The sequence below is a fragment of the Zerene cesonia genome, chromosome 10 (assembly GCF_012273895.1).
Source record: "Zerene cesonia ecotype Mississippi chromosome 10, Zerene_cesonia_1.1, whole genome shotgun sequence".
Lineage (NCBI taxonomy): Eukaryota > Metazoa > Arthropoda > Insecta > Lepidoptera > Pieridae > Zerene > Zerene cesonia.
The window spans coordinates 1,212,640-1,223,583 of NC_052111.1; positions in this window are offsets into that span (position 1 = coordinate 1,212,640).

Here is a 10,944-nt window from a genome sequence, read left to right on the forward strand (position 1 = left end):
TGTCGCATTGAACTTGACCAGATTGGCATCACCCCAGTCGGATACTGCCTGTAAGGACAAGTTCACACGATCGACCATTACTATTATTGTTATTGTTGTACATATAAATATAATATTTATCCACATTTAGTAGTATCCACAAATCAGCAAATTGCTAATTATTTGACTGTATTATTTTGATCCATCATCATTAATTTTCGCTTCTGACATCTAGCGGATAGTAGATGCACTATCGAGTTTGCAATGAATACACAGATGTCACTACTCCATTGCCTTAATAACTTCTTTGGAAATAATTATTATCATTATGTATTTAATTTTATTTCATGTTTAATATATCTATATAAGCAGTAGTGGCTAAGTAATCAAACCGAAATGTTCAAATATTATTTAATATGTTACACCTATTTTATTGACCACTTACTTATTATTAAATATACAAACTTCCACCACTCGATAGAGGAGTCCCAAAATTCAAATGTTCTCTTCCAAATCGTTATTCTTTATTCTTTATTTTGCTTCTGTTAATGTGCTGCGAATGTTATAGGGTTAGGAATAGGGAAAGGATTGACGAATGGAAACAAGGAATGGGATGGAAAGGTTGAGGAAAAGGAAAAGGGCCTCCAGTTCCCCCGTTGTCTACTAACTTTTTGGGGGGGTAATTCCCCGGTGCGAGCTGTCCATATCCTGCCAAAGCCGACTCTCACATTTAAAGATTAATTAGTTCTTATATATATATATCATACTCCCTCAATTAAAGTCAGAGTTTATCCATTTAGTTACAATAGCGAATGACCTATAACATAACTTATTTCGGTTAAATTAATGGCATTCCGTGTTAATGGCGACTTTCAGACGAACGATTACCACATCGACCACAACGATTTGCCAATTGATAGAATTATTAGAATGCCACAAATAGAACTTCCTTTCTAAAACCACAAGGACGCATTTTTGCGTTATCCTGTATTGTTGTAACGCGTATGGAGTTATTAGTGCTAATGACAAACGGACAGACGGACAGACGGACAGGCCATTGTTGCAGAGCCAACCGCATCGTTTCCCTTCTTCTTATAATAGAACAATAAACTTCTATGTGAGGAACCGCACAATAAAAATTGTTTACCATTTGTCTGCCCATAAATTAAGGTATCTACCTAGAAACGGGAGCAAATTTTGAACCATTTAATGATTTTTTTGTAAAAACTTCAACATATTTAATATTTATGTTTATTTCAGTAATTACTGCATACGCGAGACTAACTACATATATTTTTATTTGTTTTTTTTTATTTTATGAGCTGGTGGGACGCCTGATGGTAAGCGCTACCACCGCCTATGAACATTTGTAGAGGCATAAGATCCATTGCAGACCTTACACCTCTACAAGTGGATTGCCGACTTTACATTGAGAAGGGATTAAGAAAGGATTGGTGAGAGGAATAATGGAAAGGACTGGAAAGGGTAAGGAAAAGGATATGGGCCTCCGGCTCCCCCACTCATCAAACGAAACACAACAGAATGCTATTTCACGCCGGTCTTCTGTGAGGGTGTGGTACTTCCCCGGTGCGAGCTGGCCAATTCATGCCGAAGCGTGCTCAACTACCACAAATAAAATGTATATATTTCTTGTATGTAATATATTTCTTAATTGTATATATAATTAATTATAAATATTGTTAAGAAATATATTACATTGCTATTTTATAAACATTTTAAATTCTGTAATAAATACATATTAAATAGATATAATTGTCACATTTGAATAAATTTTATTGATATGAAGTTGTAGTAGCTAAGTAACTGTTAGTAGGTAAGTTACTTGCCTCGCTTTTGTAATTTCTAAAGTTGGAAAGAAAGCCTTCATAAATTATTGAGTCTACCATAATATTTAGTGGTCAATGTGCGTGTTGTTATATACCAATTCATATTAAAGTTATTACGAAGAAATATGAAGAATATTAAATGCGTGAATGTAGCTTACAATTGTTACATAGGTGCTGACCTAGAATTTTATTGGACGTTTAAAAAACTGAAAATAGAACCCTAGTCACAAATTACTAAATAGTTAGTAGTTAACCTAAGTTGTTTATTTTATTTGCAAATCCAAGGCAGTATATGGTACCTACCTATGTACTGATTTTTTTAGTAAGCTAGACAGTTACTTCTAACTGGTACATAACGTAGCAGTGGTAGCTTAGTGGTGCGGACTTTGGATACAAAATCGAAAGTCGGGGGTTCGAGATCAGGTGAGCGTGCAGGAAATAAAATGATTTTTCAATTTATTTTCGCATATATATAACATTATCACTGGTTATATGTTGAAGGAAAACATCGCGAGGAAACCGGCAAAAGTTCGACGACAAAGATATCTGCCTACACGCAATTGGCCAGCGTGGCATATTATACCTTGAACCCCTAATACGAGGCCTGTGTCCCAGCCGTGGGAACATGTATGGGCTGATGATGATAATCCAACTGGTCTAGAAAAAATACTGAATAAATCATTCAATTTCATTGATTTTCGTATTATTCTTTATTACAGACAGTTCATATTGAGCAGTTAATAGAGCCATGTTAAAATTCATTTCATTATTCAACATCAAATCAATCGACGTTAACATGAAAGCGTTATAACTATAAATCGATAAACTACGAACGTTACATAATGTTGATTGCAAATAATACAGTAGCAAGCGCACAGGCACGGTTTATACAAACGGTTTGAATTAAATTGATAGTGCAATGTTAGCGATAATGATAGCTAATGCGCTGTAATTGTAGGCAAAATACCCTGTTGGAGTATACACGGTAACAGTCATTTATTAAATGAATGAATAAATTTGTCATGTCAATCGTAAAGAGCGTACCTTCATATACCTACTCCGTTTTAATGTCTTAAGGCATTGCTGATTAACTGCTTAATGGTTGAGTAGGTTCTTAGGGGTATTAGTTGGTATACCTTAGTTATCTTGCTATTATGAAGAAGCGCACTAAAACTACAATTCGTTCCAAATAAATAATTTCGAATTTTGAATTTGAATTCTCTGTCCATTCTTTCTTACTAATATTCATTCGACAGTAACTATGCCCGTCTCCCTAATTACACTTAAACAAAAAACTTAAGACTTCAACAATTTTTGTTTATTATATAAATAAGTAAAATTAAGCTGAACGCGATTGTAGCTGCGGGTAGAAAGAGCCCCGAAAATTATCCAAAGTAGAAAACTTAAAAATACTTTCGTGTATTGTGCACTTATTCGATTGTGCGTGCTCTTAGGGACTTACGTATTAATTTTATTTATATTTCTTCACTGACTACAGTGAAGATGCAAAAACACAAATGTAAGCTCTTTGTAATACTAGTTTAGACGAACGAGGCAAAATACTTACATCATAATTCAATATCTATGTGTACTTACGTATACTTAAACTAATAAGAATTATCGTCAGAATGTGCGGGACTGAAACGATTGAAATAATTCACTTTAAGTGCCTTTACCATATCGCTTCTGGCGGGCTTACGTACCTACACAGAAACGGTCCCGGACCATTGCCCACCACTCTCCAAACCTCTTAACTGCAAACCGCAAATATTGGTTCACTATTTTCATTCTGTGGAAGTGTGCAAGTAGATGAAGGTTTTTGGGTAAAATTTTAGCGCAAAACAGCTTTCCGCCTGCGACGTCGCCCGCATCGTTCAAGGGAGTTCTTATGAAATGAGATGTTTCACCGAAAAAATAGATAGTCTATATCATTTTCTTGCCTACTAATTATCTTCAGACACAAAAATCATAACATAAAATTGCCCCATCGCAAAGAGACAGAAAGACAAACAAACCAATAAATAATAAACACGCTTTGATACATAGATACAATATTAGCTAAGATTCCAAAAGTGACGGTAAACACAAAGGAGGAGCGCATAGTTAAAAATATTTTTACAACGATTTAAGTATTTGACAAAAATTCTAATTAAAATCTTATTCAATAGGCAAGTAAGAGCAAAACAACCAACCGCAAAGCCAATGAATTATATCAACACTGGTGAGAAAAATCTAAGGCTTTAGTATCGTTGAATGAGGGTAGGGCATTAGTTTTGGGCCATTTCCACTCTGAGTGCACAGTTTGCTTGTCCGCGCTCCACTTACCCGCTCTTAAATAAATACCGCACGTTTGCGCGATATTACGACTAACAACACTTCACACTTATAGGGAGGGATTTATTGCTTGTACTGTAGAGGATTTATGTATGTGCTTAGTTCCGTTTCTAGACACGGAAGTAAAGACTGATTGGGATCAAGAAAAGTATCGCATCGCCTGGTTTCGAGAATCGAGCTTGAACCTTTAGGAATGCCAGTAAGTAAATGTTTACACTTTATTAACATTTTCGTCATTATTATCATTCAAATGAAAATATAGTAATGTACATACATAAACCTTAATGCGCTTTTTACAGTCATATTTCAGTCGTCATTGAATTTAGCTAAATTCAGAAGTGAGCATGGTTTTTGACTGAAATAATTAGAAGCCTGATTAGAAATACATTTAAGAAGGTTTATTCGAATTTTATTGTATGTGTTAGAAGATTTGTTAATATGTTAAACCATCTCGAATCCATTCTGAATCCATTAGTTCTAAGTGACTCATAATGTCCATTATCTGATTTAGTATGTATATTTAGAAACTAAATTTATCAGCGAAGTACATGTAATAAGCGTTTAAAAACTAAACAAATATATTTGTTTTGCCTTTTGCTCTTCTCATATATAAATTAACTCAGCATGAACTTGTCCACAATTTTCTTTAAGGAAATATAACTATAGATAATACTTATTATTACCAAGTTTTGCTTCAGCGTCAGTAATTAAAACTAATACAAACAACACAATCTTACAGATTTTTTGTATGTTACCGCATGATCATTCGCAAGGCCATTTACAGAGGGCTTTCGTCTCTGTATATGGATTGTCGTCTTTAAAAGATGTTTGATAAAGAAAGGATTGATGAGGAGACCAAAGGAAATGAAAGGGTGAGGAAAATGATAAAAGCCTCCGACTTCCTCACTCACCGAACGAATGTGCCAACTGGCCCAATTCGTAACGAAGCGTGCTCAACTCCCACACTTAAATACCTCAAATAATAAATCCACGGTCAACCTTCAGTCGTTTCACAAGCCATTGGTATTGAATTAGAATTGTGCAAATAAGCTGTCTGCAATGTTTTTCACAGCTCGCGTGTCTGCACCAGAACGGTACACTAATGGCCCATTAACTGAGACCAGTACAAATGGATTGTTTTTATTTTACAGTGTTTCTTGTATAACCGTACAATTGCATACTTCGTTCTATTAAATGAGAACTTTATATACAACCATCAATTTTAATTGGCTGTTAATTATATTTGATATACATGCGTTATTGAAAATTGTTTGCAAAATCTAATTGTTCATCCAGCTCACCACAGATATATAAATTAACGCATAGTATTAAATTTTTGATTTTGACGGCCACACTTTTGTTGACTAATTTGGTGGTAACTGTATGAAGCGATGAGACAATTTTGTTTCTCTGTATAATTAGAAACTAATCGATAATGCTAAACGCAAGCCTCGAGAATTGAAGTAGGTACCAATACGGGTGATTTCTGATTATATTTGTGTAGAAAAAAAATGCTTTGTTAACTTTCAGCTAGATAAATATTCATTATATAATATGATACTTATCACTGGTTTACTTCTGACCATAATTTATAGGTTTTTGATAAGATGCAAATTATATAATTGATTTTGATATTCAATTCGTTTTCGGCGGCGTGCAAGTTTGTTTAAGATACAAATACAATCATTTTTAATAAAACGAAACAAAAATAAAGAAACAGTGGCCAAAGCGTCTAGAGGTATCTAAACGTTATACCTAAACGCGTATCGCTATATGTGTTGAATTTTTTTTTTTGAAATTTTCGACGAATGATGTATCTATTATATTATTAACCTTAACTTGGACAAACAAACATTAAAAAACACCTTCAAATAAATTTGTTCTAATGCAAATTTCGGGCGCCAAAAATTAATAGGACTGACAGCTTTATACAACTGACAACCGACACTTCGTTCCGAAATTTATTGAAAAACGAAATATAACAGACTCATGCTTGGATTGAATGCGCTTAGAAACTAAAACAAATGTTATGTTAAGAAGTTGAGAGCTAATGATCTAATGAAAGACAAAGTTAAGTGGGGTCTTCAGGTATTAGCTACTTTCATTAATGTTGGGAAAAAGTAATATTTGGTAGCATCTAGCTATCTCAAGATTGTGTTGTATATTTACCACAATATAATTGTGATTTTGTCCTAACATTAAATTTAAATCTATTGCAACACTGAATTTGTCCTCCGCAGCGGGATACTATTACATTTATTTATGGCTTACCAAAACATTTACCCTATTATTATTATGTTGTTACGGCAGTATTAAAATGCTATAAAATTTATGATGCTTGCAAAAATTTTAATCTGCATTTTGGGACTTTATACGCGAAGGATTAAGGTATATTTTGTTTTGTCGCGAGATGCACTGAGTAGGATGACAAACGAGATGGTGCGGCCCCCTCGATTATAAGGTGAGGCGAAAAGTCGTCGTTATGTCGAGTCAGCATATTGTGGTATTTCGTTGGGGGACAATGTAAGTAATAGAAGGGGTTACCACAATGCCTGCGACATGGCAAATTGATTTTGATTAGTTATATTGTGAACGCCCGTGTGAATGAAACAATTTTGTCGCTTTTTTAAATTGAATCTGTGTCACAACACCATTTAATTTGCTTCTAATTTATGGTAGTTTCGTGACATAGAAATAAATTATCTTTGTAAGCAACCATCTTAAATCGATTTCATTAGGATTAATATTGATAAATTTATATTATTTTATAACTTTTTACTTAAGTGAATCGATATATTTGATATATCATTATGAAGATGGAATCTTTTCAATTAACCTCCTTTACAACATTATTAATATAGTTGAACTACTCCCTGACAGATGGCGTTGTTTATTTCTTACATAAATATTTTAACCTATATTATAACCTATCTGAATAATTATTATTGAATAAAAACTTTGATAATAAAGGAAATAACCTGAATGTTTTGTTACATTGTTACAATATCAGTAAATTGCTATACATATTCCGTCTTTTTTTTGTGTACGATAGCGGCTTCCTATTTGATACAGTAAAGTACCTATTGGAATCTTGTAAGCTTGTTCAATATCCTTATTGAGTACAAAATCTCGATATGTAATAAATTTTGCATACATTTATAATTATTCATAATGCGTTAAACGCGAACCTACGTTATAATTCTGCACAAAACAAAAATAAAAAAATAAAGCATATTTTGTTATGAATATCAATACGTAGTACCTAGGTAGGTATTTATAAAGATTATTATAAATTGTGTAAAACAAACATTAGAATCAAAGCTCTTGACACAAAAACTAATGACCATTTTCAACCCGCGGCTAATGAAACATGAAACAAATCAAATCTCATTAATCATGTCAAACGTAACAAATTCCACAAGAAGCCCATTAGATCCTTGATGTGAGGTTCAAATATCTAAAACTTCTTTAATACGGCAACATTATTAATCCGTTTTTCATTAAAAACACGTCGACGGTCGGCCATTAAAACAACATTTAATAAAGGAAAAATTATTTTATTTAGCCGACACGGTCCTAAGCGTGTTGTCTTGCTTCAACTCGTATTGCCGTCCTTGTCTGGCTGCGCCGATTCGTCTACGGAGATCTGTCGTGTGGAATTAAAAAAGTGCCGTTTATTTTTTCTTTTTAGCTATATATGAGAAAATTTTATCATAAATTAATTTAATTCAAGTTAGGTCGAGGGATCTATTATTGCTATTTATATATTATTCTTGTTCTGTAATATACTTCTGATATCAACGGTTTAATGGTTTAATTATCTAATCTTTAAATATTTCCAAATTTCTATCGTGTGTATTCGTGTTTATTATGTCATCAAAAATCTAGGTTTGTTAGAACTAAGAATTACTTCGACATTGGTCACTTGTTCCGGTTATTGGTAGCAAAGTATGCTATAGTCGATCGCTTCAGGCTATATTCATACCTACTCGAAGCTTACAAATAAACTAAACATGTCATTGTCTGATATCCACAGCTCATATTTATGGGGCTATTTAAGTGAAATAAATAAATCACTTAAAGTACAACGTTGCCTTACGTTAAGCGAATGCGGGCGGTGTATAATTTTTGAAAGATTATTCTTATGAACAATTGATATGCGCCTTGCCGTGGGCAGTTTATAAAGAGGGTCTTAAGTTTCATGGCGTATTGTTGTTACGATAGAATTATAAGGTTCTCAAGCAAAACTACGTACTTTGCTGTAACTTCGGATGCTGCTTATAGGCCCATTAGACAACCATTAGCCTACCGGTGTATGAAAATTAAGACAAAGCGATAAGAATTCGTAGTAACTACTTAATTATTCATTATTAGGTCCATATCATCGTAATTGTATGATTTTCTTCTAAATATGTTTTTTTCATCTGTAAGCGCCATTGCGACATAAAAAAAATATAGCAATATGTTACATTAATAAAAACTACTTGCTATATTTAAATCATGCGTAAACAATAAGCATTGATCAAGACCATAAAATATCCATATAGCAGGCATAACGCATTTTATGCGTGGTTCCGACGTAGGTACATATATAATTTCACGCATCCAAGTGTGATTTTTCACGTTTTCTCCCGATATGCTAACGTGACCCGGAGCGGGATCCATTTATGATCTGTGCACCGAAATGGCCGACAAATGGCGGCCAAATGAGAGGCTTCGTCAGCCGGTGCAAGCCGACCTTCCTATCATTAGCTGGATGTTATCCGAAAGCATCGTATTGTTAACGCTACATTTCTAGTTTTTGTGTTCATTGTCAATTCAAGTACTGATATATAACTTTGTATAGTTTATATTTTTTAATTATTTATAAGATTACCACGATATTTACGTATTCAATCTAAATCATTTATTTGAAAAATTAAAAAACAAAATAAACGTCATGATGGACCACTGTATCATAAAAGCAGCAATGTAAAAGAGGTTTCATATGTATTACCGACAGTGTTCGCGGTAAGGGCAGCCCAAGGCACATTTGATTATAGGTTGAGAGAAGGGTAATCGCGCTCGGCGGACGGACACCTCGAGATCAAACACGAGGCGCGCCGCCAGATATTTTTGTTTCTATTAAACAACACCCGACGTAATAATGTTTAACAATCGTGCAGCGATAATTTTGACAGAGACGTGTATGGATACGTTTTGTTGATCAAATTCAGTTTGCAAGTGAAGAAATCGATACAACTTTATATTATCTTTGGTACTTGTATACTACTGTTGTTTTTATATGGAATTTCGGAATATATTAATGTGTATATTATTCAAATAATTTATGATCTTGTCATAATATTTTCTTTATTTAGATGGTGGTTCGCCTGATGGTAAGTGATCTCCACCGCCAATGAACATTAATTGTAGAGTATTCTCGGAATTTCTGTATACGTGTTGCCCACACGGAATGAGTAAGGCATAGATGACGAGGATAAAATAATGGACTGGGATGGGAGAGGAAAAAGTTTTAATAGTATTAAATTAGTCTTATAATAAATGATGTTTACTTAATAACGCAATTGTATTTTTTCCATTTTACTTCCAATAACGAACAAAATAAAGTTCTGCAATGTTTTCACTAAAATACTTAATGGTTATACTAATTTTAAATAGTAATTATATTTACAAATACATCTAAAAACACTCCACAAGCGACTGCACTGCTTCCTCTAGTCTCGTTGTTCAGATAAGTGGTCGTCTCGAAGGATCTGGGATTGTTATTAAATATTTGTGTTGTAGAGGTTATTAGCGGCTCAGCTCACCGGCTAATTTATCGAGTTAGTCTCACCGCCTCAACTAGCGGCTGATTATTATTCATTGTCATAAGCAATAATAACACATTCGCCAATCGACTTCACAAAATGATTGTCATCGTGACTCTATCCCATTGTTAGTGCTTGAAGAGGCAATTTTAAAGATCAATAAAATGTTTGAAAAGTCGATTCTACATAGGTATTATTTTTTATAATGCCAATTAAACCTTCAATAATTTTCTTCGATATTTATATCCTTTTTTTATTTTTAAAAGGAACCTAATATTAGATTAATAAAAATCTCTATCTAATCAACGACATATAAAAAATGAGTTTATATATATTTCTTTTTTGACTCAATATTATCTATACCGTACGTTTGAATGCAACAGACTTTATTCAAATTTACGCGCCAAAATTCACAATCCTTATTCAGACAACAGTCCTTATTCCAATTAACGTGTTGTTGCATTTTTGACGCCTTAAGCGTACCCGCGAAAACACCATTGTTGTTCCAAAGCACTCAATGCTCGTATTGTCTATTTAGAATTACTTTTCTCGCGCGGGCGCAGCACAATAGGTCGGCGGCTCAAAGGAAGATCCTTATCTTCCACATTAATACGATGGCCCCGCCCATCACGAAATACTAGATCCGCTTATACTGATGTTGTTTTATTTATACGCCACATTAATATGTTTCAATTGTTACTTTTACACGCATTGTTATCGTACTACATAATATTCAATGAGATGATGGTAATGCGTCGATTGGATACGCGTTTTATTGATTAGTCTTTGGAAATGTAAATTGATGTTATAATGAATTTGCATGGCATGTGGATTGTGTCCGTCCATTTATTTATGTTTGATCTCGATACACAGTATAAAACAAAGTCGCTTTCTCTGTCCCTATGTCCTTCTGCATGCTTAAATCTTTAAAACTACACAACGGATTTTGATGGAGATTTTTTAAAAGATAGAGT